The sequence below is a fragment of the Panthera pardus genome, unplaced genomic scaffold (assembly GCF_024362965.1).
Source record: "Panthera pardus isolate Hobbes unplaced genomic scaffold, ASM2436296v1 HiC_scaffold_2, whole genome shotgun sequence".
In the NCBI taxonomy this organism is placed as follows: domain Eukaryota; kingdom Metazoa; phylum Chordata; class Mammalia; order Carnivora; family Felidae; genus Panthera; species Panthera pardus.
In genome coordinates, this window is record NW_026526765.1 from 86,296,464 (window position 1) to 86,310,288 (window position 13,825).

A 13,825-nucleotide genomic window follows, 5' to 3' on the forward strand; every position below is an offset into this window, starting at 1 on the left:
TGGGTAAGGGGCATTAAGGACTCTATTCCTGAAATCATTATTGCACCATATGCTAATTTGGATGTAAATTAAATAATAAATAAATGAAAAAAATAAAAAAAATTCAGATGCTTCATTAATGTGACTTTATTATTCCACTCTCTTCATCAAACTGATTTTACTGTTTCAGAAATTTGCCTGGGAAGATCAAGTTGCTAATAACTTTAGTGTTCATTTCAGAAAGTTCCTGAAAATCCTTTTAAACTGATATTAGGCTACTCAAATAAAGCAACATTAAAGGACTGTTTACTCCTCAAAATTGTTTTGAAGCCCTTTCTTTTTAAACCTCCCCCATTTTGTGTCTACCAATCTTAAACTATTAGATCATAGATTTGCCCAATCATAATGAAACCCCTCTTCTCATACCAAAAGATCCATCTTAAACCAAACTTCCCATATCTTATACATATCTGATCTTTATTTTACCTCTTCTGAAACTCCACCAAGATTCTTGTCAAAGTAGTGGTCTCACTTACTGTGGCAAGCAATAAACTCAAGTTTGCTTTATGAAAAGGTTATTTTGGTGATGTTTTCAGGAAATAAAGTACCTATGAGAGTCATTTCTTATTCTATCTGCAAATGATGCTTTTTGCAATAAATGGTGACCAGTAGTTTGGGACCATAAGCCTAAATTGACAATCCAAGAATATCTCAGTTAACTTACTAATTTTTTGTCTTTCTTTCAACCTGGCACATGACATTTATAGCCAGAGACCTCAAGGAATGTCATTGTGCCCCCCTCATAATTATTGTTTTTCAAATTAGTGAATTTGGAAATGTATAATCAGTTCAGAAAGAAATAAGTGACCTATGTATCCTAGCCAATCAGCCTACACCAACCAAGAAAGATTTTTGAAAAAAAAAAAAAAAAGCTGTATAGATTTTATGTAAATTTGGTATTTATGAACACCAAAGTTTTAGCACTGACATCTGCCTGAGAAGAAACTTCATTTACAGCAGTGGCAGAAATGAAGTTCACTGTGAACTAGTTTTGGATACCATATGCTTTAACATGCAGAAGAGGAGGGGAAAAGAGGCATTCTCAAACAGATTTTTCTTGCTCTCACTGTGTATGATGTTGCATGACAACATTGTGACATCATAACTTAGGCTACTTTATTTGCTGTTGCACCAATATAGCGCCAAGGCGTGGAGTAGCACCTTTGGATGCATACGGTGCTTTCCTTTCATGAAACTTAAGGCACTTCGCAGGCATTTTCTTTCTAAACCTCACAACATCTCTCAAAGGTATTGCCAAACTGGAGACAAATTTCACAGTTTAATCATGTGGAACACATTGGTAAATATAGATGTGCCTTTTAGAAAGTTGCTTCAAAGTGTATTTGCAGCTCACGCGCCGTTCCTCAGGGTGTAAACCAGTGGTGTAATGTAAAGCTTTCGGCCCTCGCCCTCCCGCACGCGAGCTGGGAGGGTAGATGTGTTTGGCAGCGAGCAGTGGTGCAGGAGGGAAGGAGGGTGGGGCAGAAAAGGCAGGCTGTTTCGTTACCCGTCCTTCCCTTTCCTTCTTGTCTCCCCACAGGGGTGCCTCCTTTTCCCCTTTCTTTTCCTTTCAGCATCAAAAAGAAGACTGAGTTATAAAATTTAACTTGTAATTAAGAGTTTGGTTGGATTTTCAGGGCAGAACACAGCTGTCCATTTAATTCACAAGGCCTGTTGATTATAATCCTGGCAGTCTCTCTCTCTCTCTCTCTCTCTCTCTCTCTCTCTCTTTTTAGTATATGTGCTGCCGAAGCAAACACTATAATCCTGGCAATCTAACCAGTGCAGATAATATAGCTTTAAGGGAATATGAATTCTTTTGAAATGGGAAGTGGCAATATTACAGACCTGTTTCTTGCTCTAATCTCTTCAAATCAAGTATGAAAGGGAATGGGCCTTTTCTCAGGATATTTCTGCCTCTCAAACCCACACTTTTCCTTCCCTCACCCCCACACCTCCTAATCCCCTAGAAGGGATCCCTTCACGTGGAGCAGAGATCTGGATGTGAATCCTAGTTGCGTCACTTAATAACTGTATGAACACCGAGTCGTTAAACCTCCCTGAGCCTGTTCCCGCATGTGTAGTTTATACATACTACTAACTCCCAGGGTTGTTATGAAGATTAAAATAACATGTATGGAAGAGCTGGAGGGCTGCCTGTAGAAGACAAGAGTGTGGTCAATGAGAAATATCTTTGACCTTCTGGTTTTCTGGGGATGATTAGTTCCAGCCTTTTGGGTATGATGCAAACCAGGACATTTTTGAGAGTGAAAGAGGGAGCCTCAGGACAACAAGAGGTATAAACTGGGACTGTCCCAAGCAAATCGGGATGTGTGATTGGTCTGTATAGGGAGAACTTTCAGATGGCAAGTGCCTGTGCCTAATTGCACATGTAATTATGGAGATGGGTTCCTGTATTTTATGAATAAGAAGACATCATTTATTGCCCACATACAAGTTGAACTTCACTCCTATTTTCATAACTCTTTGTATAGCTTGTATTTCCCCAAATGTGCCACATAGACAACAGCTGACACATGAGACTGTTTCAAGTAGTATACAGCAAACATTATTTTTTTCTAAACTATCAAGTCAAATCTATAATTTTGGAAAAAATTTTTAAAAATAAGTTCATGTAGACCAACATTTGAATTGATTAAAGAAAACGAATCAAACTAAAATTGGATTACAGATATAGGAAGGTTGACCCAGAATGACTGATAGGTGGGAAAGCCTTCCTTGACAGGGTACAGCCAGTAGCATGAAAGAACAAGCTTCTCAGGATTTGGATAAACAGTATTATAATATATCACCTTTCATTCCAGGAATGGTGCTTTGTAAGAGTTGGAGCTGAGGTAAATACCCAATTGTGGCCCAGGTGAGGGGAATAGAAATAGAGTAATTGCAGTTGAATATTAGCCATGGATACATTTTCTTTTTCTTTTTTAAATTTTTTTATGTTTATTTATTTTTGAGAGAGAGACAGAACACAAGTGGGGGAGAGGGAGGAGCAGAGAGAGACGACACAGAATCTGAAGCAGGTTCCAGGCTCTGAGCTGACAGAACAGAGCCTGACGCGAGACTCAAACTCAGAAACCGCGAGATCATGACCTGAGCCGAAGTCAGACACTGAGCCACCCAGGCGCTCCTAGCCATGGATATACATTTTCTGGTGAGTCTGGGGCTTTACCACACCATTTTTACACATTATTAATGTAAACCATGAATGAAGAATTGATAAAACTTGGCAAAATCTAATACATACACTGTTTTAAACTTTGTGGGGACGTTTTATTTTTGTTTATTTTTTGAGAGACATAATTTAGGGTGGAAACTAGTTTGTCTTGTCTTGAGAATTTCAGGAATAAAGACACCTCAAACTCCTCAAATTAAGTGAAAAGCTCATTTAATTCCCTGGTAATCAAAAAGGAATTTCTGATTTCTAGTCCCAGTCCGTTTCTAGTTTAAGCGCAGTCTCCAAAGAAAGAAAAATTGGGAAGGTGTTGCCACTCTGCCACTCAATATTTGTTACAAAGACCACTGACAGCAGTGGACTTCCTAATCTTCACCAAAGTTGTTTATACTTTGTTTTCTTTTTATTTGTGATGTCTTTCATCAGACTTGAATGCTTCTTATTCTGTTTGTAAAATGGAGACAATTTAGCTAATGTATCAAGACACCTGAGTATGAATGATTAGAGGTTAGTCCTTAGCAATTATATTCTACTTTTTCCTGAAACACATAGAAATATTTGATAGATGATCATTCACAGATATCTGTGTGCACTTGAGCTTAGGGTTTGTAAAGGTTTACAAGTATTTATGTATGATTTTATGTGTATTTTCAGAGATTTTTTTTTTCTTGTGGAACTTTGAAAAATGAAGAGAATTAAGTTGTTTCTAAAAAGCCAAAGCAGCCTGCCATCTCTTTTTCTTTTCTGGGCTACGGTCCAATTTGCACAGCAGTTGCAAAGAAAAAGCAAACGCATCACTAGATTCAGCGAGAAATATTGTAACAGTATGTAATCTCTGTCAAGATAAAATTGCTTTGTGATTTACATTACAATAAATCCTGACCTTTAAGTGCTGCAGACTAAGCTAATCTGTGAAGTACTTTATTCCAACACTGAATCAGCGAGTGAAGCTCAACCAAATGGAGTGTATTAGTCCCACTGTGGTGTGGTTAAAGAGCCTATATATATCGAAGCAGATTACAGTGCATTGTTCTATGTGTACTATAATAAGTAGAATAATTGAAATATTCAATCTGTTTCATCATTGTGAAATAATAGAATTATTTTAACCTCCCTTCTGTTTGCCTATTATGGGAATTACAAGTAGCTTCATTTAAATATCATTAGGGCCTGATTTAGATCGATGAGAACAAGGAAATTCAGAATTCAGGCTAAAGTACCACATGACATTTCAACCTTAATTCACTTCTTATGGCTGTTAATTATTTTCTTTCTTTCTCTCTCTCTCTCTCTTTTCCCCCTTGATAACACAGTTAAGACATTGTGTTGAATTTCTCAGTACTAGCTTTGAATTTTTGGCTTTTTGTCTCCCCAAGTCAAGTGTTAGGTTTATCAATCATTGGAGAATAGAATTTTCAGAGATACTGTGAATTTAAAACTAAGTAGAATTTACCAACTTTGGGAGATTTTTAGCCATTATTTCTTCAAAGATTTTTCTTTCCTCTGTACTCTTGGCTTTTGTCTAGATTTTGATCACACACGTATTATGACAACTTGATATTATCCCAGAGGTCAGTGATACCTTTCTTCCCGCCCCCTCACCCCCAGTTTTTTTTTTCTCCGTGCTTCATTTTGGATAGTTGCTTTTGCTTGTCTTCAAATGCGCTCCCCCTCCCCCATGCAGCTCCTAATTTGCTGTTAATCATACCCAGTGTATATATTTTATTTCAGGTACTCAACTTTTCATCTCTAAGTGTTCCATTAAAAAAAAACCAAACCTCATTTCTCTCCTCATCACACTTGTGTTTGCTAATTCTATTATCTCTCATGTATGCTTCTTTTCCTGTGTGGTGAGTATTGATTGGATACTGGATATTGTGCTTTTGTTTTTGAGTGCTAAATGTTTTGGCATTTCTATAAACAGTGTTGTATTTTGTCCTGGCACACAGTTAAGTCTTAGGAACCAGATTCCTTTGAGGCCGAGTTTTTTTGTTTTTTGTTTGTTTTGCTTTTATTATTTATTTTTGAGAGAGAGAGAGAGAGAGAGAGAGAGAGAGAGATGGGGGGAGGGGCAGAGAGATACTGAAGCAGAATCCAAAGTAGGCTCCAGGCTCTGAGCTGTCGCACAGATGCGGGGATCCAACTATGAGATCCTGACCTGAGATGAACTTGAGGCTCACCCGACTGAGCCACCCAGGTGCCCTGAGGCTGAGTTTTAAGCTTTATTAGGCAGATCCAGAACAGCCTTTAAACTAGGGCTAATTTGGCCTGGCAACAAAAGCAGTATAACCTGAAGATACTTCCTCTTGTTTCGAGTATTATGAGTCTTCTCACCCTGGTTGGTTGGGACAGGCAGAGTTTCTGGCCCTGTCGGAATGGAAAATTGGCCTTCTGCTTTCTGCTGCTTATTTGGTCAAAGGCACTACTTTCTCTTGCACGTACAGATTGGTACTCAGCTAAAGATCTGTGGGAAATCCTCCACTGATCTCTGGAAATTTCTATCTGTGGAGCTCCCTCCTCTCTGGCACTTTGCTATGGAAATTCTACCTGTCTTGGCTGCCCTGAATTCCAACTTCTGCCTCTTAAACCCAGCAAGACCACAGGGCTCAGTCTGGGTTTCCTTGTCTTCTCCGAGAACTGGAAACTGCCTTCAGGGAGTAAGGTGGAACGATAGTAGAGTTCACATTGTTTCCCTTTTCTTAGGTTGCACACTCCTGTGCTGCCTATTGTTCAATGTCTGAAAACAATTCTTTCCTATATTTTTGTCCTGTTTTCTCTTTGCTTAAGGTGGAAGATTCCCTGTTTCTCTATCATGGTCAGAAGCAGAAGTCACAAAACTAGAGTTTAAAAGACAGTTTCAGATTTTTATTTAACTATTTGTCCAACCATTCTTGCCAACATACATTTCTGGAGATGTCAAAGTAAGTGATAAGAAGGCTGTTAAAACAAATTCTGGACACAATAAACTGTAACAATGTTGATGCTCATGTCTAACCACAAAGCGATATAATGATTGCAAAGCACATAGGGCGCCGTAATCACTTCAGCAACTTCAGATGAGAATTTTTTTTTTTTTTTTACTTCTTTCAGAGTTATATACAAGAAACCAGTGCTTCTTCCTAATAAAATGGAATTTCCTAATAAAATAGTGCTAGAGGCCTCTTCCATTGGTTCTTATGGTAACTGTTGCTCTGCTCTATTTTAAAGTTACATTGAGTTCAGGGGAATAGTTTTCATTTTAGTAAGACAAACTTTTTTTTTGTTAGTTTGTGGGTTTTCATTTTAGATTTTTTATAATAAATTTATAGGGTGCCTCGAGGGCAGCCCAATTTGCATCATAGGGGGCCACCTAAGAAAGTCACTTGGGACAGACCACTCTGTTCTGCCTTGGAGCACTATTGCCTAGAACCAGAATTGTTCATGAGATACCCCATATTATAAATAGAGACATCCTCAGGGCACCATATCAATGTACACTGGACATCTTCTCATGCATTTTGAGAGGAAAATAGCAGTTTTGATATCAGCAAGATGAGAGCAAGTATTCCTAATGCTAAAAGGATACCTGAGCGCTTGGCTGAAACATTAGTATTTTTAAAGGTCAATTTCATAGTTCCAAACAATTTTAAAATTAAAATATAGTGATTTTTCTAGAATCATTTGATTTAGTGCAAAGAGTACAAAGCTAATAGTTTGAAGGAAAGATTATTTAAAAATATCGATACAGGGGCGCCTGGGTGGCGCCGTCGGTTAAGTGTCCGACTTCAGCCAGGTCATGATCTCGCGGTCCGTGAGTTCCAGCCCTGTCAGACTCTGGGCTGATGGCTCGGAGCCTGGAGCCTGTTTCCGATTCTGTGTCTCCCTCTCTCTCTGCCCCTCCCCCGTTCATGCTCTGTCTCTCTCTGTCCCAAAAATAAATAAAAAACGTTGAAAAAAAAATTTAAAAAAAAATCGATACATTGATATATGTAAGTTTACACACACACACACACACACACACACACGAATAGTCTTTCAAACTGCTATTTATTTTCTTAGCAATGTTTAAAAATTGCCAATTGATGGACTGGTATAACCTGATGACTTACCAATATTCAGATTTTCTGTGATGCTCCACAGACTAGAGTGTATGAATCTTTTGTGATATCAATGAAATCAACATATACCTCCAAAATAACAATTTTATTTTTATTAGGAAGAAGCCTTGATCTTGGTTTGCAACACTTTCTACTGATTTGGGGGTTTTGTTGTCCTTGGGTCTGTGAAGACACCCCTCTAACTCCTTACACAGAAATGCTGACTCCACATTGATTGTATCGCTGTTGATGTTTTGTTGCTATTTGTTTTGGGGGTTCAATAAACTAAACACCTTATCACTGGAGTGCCTGGGTGGCTCAGTTGGTTAAACGTCCGACTCTTCATTTTGGCTTAGGTCCTGATCTCATGGTTTGTGGGCTTAGGCCCCACCTCAGGTTCTGCACTGACAGTGTTGAGCCTGCTTGGGATTCTCTCTTCTCTTTCTCTGCCCCTCCCCTGCTTGTGCTCTCTCTCAAAATAAATAAATAAACTTAAAAAAAAACACAATATCTTATCACCTATTTTGTTTTACATGTTGGTCTGCAGGTTTTTGGTTTTGCTGTCATGCTGTTTTCTGTTTTCATGACAATTTGAGGTGATTTAAAACTACCCCAACTGCCACCACTGTCTTCCCAGAATTTTCCCCTACCGTGACTTCTTAAAGCTTTTGTTTCTTCATCTGTTAAAGAGAACAAAACAATCTCCTAATATCCCTTCCAACTCTGAGATCTTTGACTGCATAAGATAACTGTGTTTGAACCCAAAATTGTGGAGGAAGGAGTATAGAAGGTATTGCCTCACTCTCATATTTTTGGTCCCTGAGTGTCTAAGATTAAGTTGCTGTGTGCCATATTTGTCTCCCGAGTCAATACTTGTCCTTACATCGATACATCTATCCATCCATCCTAATAAAAAGCCCTGAGCCTCTGCTCTGTACTACCTTTGTTTCTCCAGGTACTTATCAGGTTTGTTTGTGCTGTTTGAAGCTGTAAATAGCCTCACTATAAATGTCATTTCTCAGATACATGGCCACCTAAGCAGACTTGATTGGAGGTGGAACGTGAGTTTTATACTGTTGTTGTTGCTGTTGTTGTTTGGTGGGGGTAGGGGGAGGGATAAACTATTCCAGCTTTTTAACATAGACGATTTCTTGCCTGCCACCACAATCTGGATCAAATCAGGGCTTGAAGTTTCTCTAAGATTTAATAATCCAAGGAAGAAAGCCAATTGACCTTACTATTCGGTTAGTAACCAGACTCTATGAGCTTGGAAGAACTGAAAAATTGAGGCCTCAGGAAGTTCATATTATTTGTTTATAGGCATGTGACAATTCAGTGTTATCAGCTAGCTTTGTGTAGGCAGCTCTTTCTCTTCTCTGAGGCGGGACAGTCCTGCTGAATAGTTATCAAGAGACTCCAGCAAATGGGGGGGTGGTGGTGGGGAAGGGAGAAGACACTCTCAGGCAGAAGATGCACTCAGGGCAGAATTTCAGGCAATGCTTCACTCCTCTGGAAGGATCCTGAGCTCAACAAATTGTCAATGACTTACCTTTTACCACACTCCCTGATGTCTTACAATTTATATAATAAACATTTATGGAATACCTACCATACACCAGTCATTTTATTTTCTTTATCCTTTTTATCTTAATGTATTTTTTTTAAAGTCATACTTGCATATGCTTAAGAAATCAAACAATACTTTAAGACTCATAAAAAATAGCTGGCTCCTGTTTTATTCCTCTTCTCTACAAATTCCTTCTCTCCAGATGCAACTGCTTTAAATTACTTTTAGCTGTTTTTTAAAAAAATATTTGCTTCCATATATCAAAATAACAGCTTTTACCATTATTTTTTGATTTGTCAGGTTTTTTTAAGGTTTATTTTATTTATTTTGAAAGAGAGAGAGAGAGCACGTGCAAGGGGGGAGGAGCAGAGGGAGAGGGAGAGAGAGAGAATCCCAAGCAGGCTGTGCACTGTCATTGCAGAGCCCGATGTGGGGCTGGAACTCACAAGTTGTAAGATCATGATCTATGCTGAAATCAACAGCTTAACCAGCTGAGACACCCAGGCACCCCTGATTTGTCAGTTTTAAATATTATTCATTGACTTTTTGCTCTAGAAGATTATGGTTTAGCTTTCTCATATCCTATCACTTCAACCCAGAAATATTTCTCCATTCTCATTCTTTCAGTAAAATTACACACTAAAACCTTGGTTTGTGAGCATAATTTGTTTGGGAAACACGCTTGTAATTCAAAGTACTTGTATATCAAAGTGAATTTCAAGAACCACTGGCTCAGTTGTGATCATGTGACATTCAGCATCATGTACTACTTGTCTTGCAAGACATCACTCACGTGTCAAGTTAAAATTTATTAGAAATGTTTGCTGGTTTTGTGGAATACTCACAGAATAAGTTACTCATAATCCAAGATTTTATCCTATATGTTTTATTTAAGTCAATATTTGTTTACATTGTTATGATCATATATTATGCATAGCAAACCATATGTTATACTGTATTTCATTGCCTTTCTGATATAGCTTATGTTTTCTTTGAAATAAAAAGTCTCTTTTTAAAAAAATTTTCTATGTAAATATCACTGATTCATCGCCAATTCTCTGACAGAACTGAAATTCTAATACTTTGAATGACCACTGTATTCACTCTGTGTTAGAAATAGCTCTTCTAGAGATCTGTTCTCCAGCCTTCATCTGCACTGGTTGCTCTATAGACTTGCCCCATAGCTGTCATCCTGAATATTCCACTTACATGTCTGTTACAACTTTTTACTGTGACCCATTTGACTCTAATGCCTTTTCTGAATTTTCTACTCTTTTATTCTCTTTATGTTTCAGTTTGGATTTTTTTTTTTTCAAATGAACTATTTTCTAATTCATTAATCCTTTCTTTTGCTTGTCTAATGTGTTATTATACCCATCTATAGATTTCTTATTTTGAGTTTTTTAAAATTTTTTCATTCTAAATTTTCAGTGGATTGTTTTTAATATAGACTGTTCTGACAAAATTATTCATCTTGCGATTTATTTTCTTGAATGTTAGTGTAGCTATTTTGAAGTCCATATTGATACCTCTGATACCTAGACTACCTGTGGGTCTGTTTCTGTTTTATTTATTTATTTATTTATTTGCTCTTTGTTTTGAGTCATTTTTGTCTTTCTTGCATGCCTGGTGATTTTTGACTTAATGCTGGACATTGTAAATTAAAACTTATAGAGGCTCTGGATGATTTTTATCTTTTTCCAGAGACAATTTTCTCTTCTTTAGCAAGCAGTTAAAGGAGGGATGGATCACCTTGGTACATTTGCAGATAGTCTATTTCCAGTCTGTTCTTGCTTCTAGAGTATTTTCCTTTTGGGGATCTTGGCTAAAAGTCTGGAACTATTTATCAAGATCTCTTATCCTTGGTGGGCCTTGAACTTTAAGTTTTGTCTTCTTGACGCTGTGGTCAGTTAAATATTCTGCTTCATTTTTAGCTTCTAACTGCAGGTTTCTGCTTGTTTTCTTTGCTTCTAATCCTGAAAAGTTTAAGAATCTGCAACTACGTTAAAGAGAAAAATTCCAAGGAATGTCAGGTTTACTTCTCCCTGTGGTCCTCTTTTCTTTAGGATATTGGTTCCTCAAGTTTTGGAATCCTGGGTATCCCTGAACTTGAATTTGTGTCTCCCCAAACCATTGACACTGACAACAAACTCCAGGCCAACCCTTTTTTTCAGCTTCAAAACCACACAATACAAATTAACAAATGCTCTGAGGACCATCAATGAATGTAAGGCTTACTTCAATGCATTTTCCTTTCTCTGTGATCTTGGCTCTTCAAATCCTGCCTGCCTTAATTGTCTTTAGTGCTTTAAAAGAACTGTGTTTACCCAGATTTTAATTTGGAAATCCTGACTTTCATGATTTGAATGTTTTTTTGTTTTAGTTCTGTAATAATTTATTGCCTTCAATTTTAGGTTTTATTTTTTTCTTTCAGCAATTCCTGGTATTTTGATATTGGATCTGTTAGATGGATCCCTAAATGTTTAACTGCTTTCCCTCTTCTATTTCTATATCTTTTCCCTTGGGCTAATTCAGAGAAGAATCTTTAATCTTATGTCTTGGGGTATGGGATAAGTATGATTGCTGGTGTTCTGAGAGCCAAGTAGAGGATGGAGTTGAGGGAGAATGTTGTTCCTAAAGTAAACTTCCCCTCAAAGCTCTTGTTGCGACTTGATACCTTTCCCATGCCTTCAGCTGTAACCTATCCTTGGATTCAGAACTTGCCCTAGTTTATCCTCTTCAATGGATGAGAAAGATTTGTCTATAATTTTGTTTGAAGTCCCCCTGTATACCTACCTTCAGAAATACTTGGTGCTGCCAGTTGTCGAGGCTTTCCAAGTGCTGTGGCACGATTAGATCGTAGACTTAGTTTTCAGCTTTCTCTGATAGGTTGAGACACTTCCCTTTTTCCTATTTGCTTTTTACTTTCTAAAATTATCATGTCATCTCTTGTCTCCTACATTCTTCTCACTCATTTTTATTGTCCTTATGGATTTATGCTTAAAAGTGTTTTTTTTTTCTTTTCTTGTGTGTGTGTGTGTATGTGTGTTTTAAACTTTAGAGTTTTGGGGAAGGGCCAGAGAATAGGTGTGTTTAATCCACCATACTTAACAGGAAATTTTAGGTTCTTTATATATATCACAACAAATTTCCACAGCATGTATTTATATAAAGAAAATATGGAAGGAACACGGTAAATGATAAAGTTAGAACTAAAACTCTGTTATGAAAGCCTGCATTTTTGAATGCGGTATTTTTGTTGTTGTTTTACTTTGAAATTCTAGGTTTTACTTACAAACATGAAGAAATCCAATTCTTTTCAAAACTAAGTGATTCATGAAATAGGAATTTTTGCAACACACCTTTACCTTCTATTTTGTGCAATAAATTCTTGTATTTTCAGCACTCTATAATGAATTGTAAATTTTCAAAATCTAATGTAATTTTACTAATACATTTTTTCATTATAGTTTCTATTTTATGCTTGAAATTATGAATACTACACTCTGGAGAAATTATTTTTTAATTGAGACTTTTCTCTAAGTCAAGATTATTCTTCCCAATAGACTATATCCATTTTATTTCATAGAGACTAAAGTTTCTTGTTTAATCTCATGTTGTGTTTTTGCCTAAAGCCTGAAAACTTCTGGGAAGTTTCTTATTTTGTTTTCTTTTGGGCTGCTCCAAAAAGCTGTTCCCTTTTGCTTCTTCTCAACATGTCTTTGATCCTGGAGAGCCTTGGTAAAAATTTCCCCATGTATTCACCACACAATTAATGATTTACTTTTTCTTGATAATTTATGTGAAACAAGTAAGATTTTTTTTCGGAAGACAATTTAGACATTTTGTAACAAGTGTAACATACATATAATGCATAGAGAGTTTCTGTAAGAAATCTCCATCTAAAAATCATGCCAGCTTTACTTTCATATTCTTACTAAAGAATGGAAAGGGTCCTGCCTATCGGGCAATTTCACATGAGGAAATAGAGTTATGGTGGGCTGCTATCACTTCTAAACATTTTTGTTCCATGAGAGTTATAAAGGACCATATTTCCCTTTTGAAGCTGTCACCTACTTTCAGGCAAAAACTCTTTGTTTGCACTTTCTTCCCTATTTTCAAGAGGTAGGGCAGTGATATCAGCTAAAAATTTGCAGGAAAAATATCCAGATAATTACAGAACTAAAACCAATGTGAAAGCATCTGATGTTATATAATATTATTTGAATTGAGAATAGAGTGGGTCCCAAACTATTTCATTGGTCTCTGTGTCTCTTGGCTCTCTGAAACCTCCATATTATTGCTTGTTTGAAATAATCAAAATTACTTTCTTTTGTTAAATGCCTACCAGATTTTTTCACTTGTTTAAAAAATTTCTACTCCCTAGGAACTCTTTCATCCTATTTGATCAGAAACAGTCAATTGCTCTGTATCCTCTTTGAGTGATTTGTATATTCAGTTTATCTGCTTTTCCTTAAAATTTGCACTTAATTTTTATTTACTTATTTATTTATTAAGAGAGAGCAAGCAGGGGAAGGGCAGAGGGAGAGAGGGAGAGAGAACTCCAATAAGTCTCCATGCTTTCAGGGCAGAGCCCAATGCAGACTTGATCTCACCAACTGTGAGAATATAACCTGAGCCGAAATCAAGAGGTTAAGGAAGCTTAACATACTGAGCCACCCAGGTACTTCTTGCACTTCATTTTTTTGTGTGTGTGGTGATCCTTGAACCGTTCCATGGCATTTTTTCTCTCCCAACTAGATTACAAGCTCTTATAGTTAACAAAGGAGTGCCATTCCGACACATTAAAAAATATGCTCCATAACTGTTGTTCCCCTAAATACAGGAAATACATGCTTGTGTTTTAATTCTGGAGTGTGTGTTCTTTAGTGAAGGAACTGATGCGAGATTTCCATTTCCATGCGGGATCCTGGGTGGTCTGCCATGAGC

General features: G+C 37.1%; 1 long non-coding RNA gene across 1 annotated transcript in view; it reads left to right on the forward strand.

Annotated features, from left to right (window-relative positions):
* The first annotated feature begins 1,128 nt into the window (after positions 1 to 1,128).
* LOC109275069 (uncharacterized) overlaps positions 1,129 to 13,825 on the forward strand; it is a 177,450-nt gene continuing 164,753 nt past the window's right edge. The window contains exon 1 of the long non-coding RNA XR_002083961.2: positions 1,129 to 1,287. This is a non-coding gene — a long non-coding RNA (uncharacterized LOC109275069). The remainder of the gene's footprint in view (positions 1,288 to 13,825) is intronic.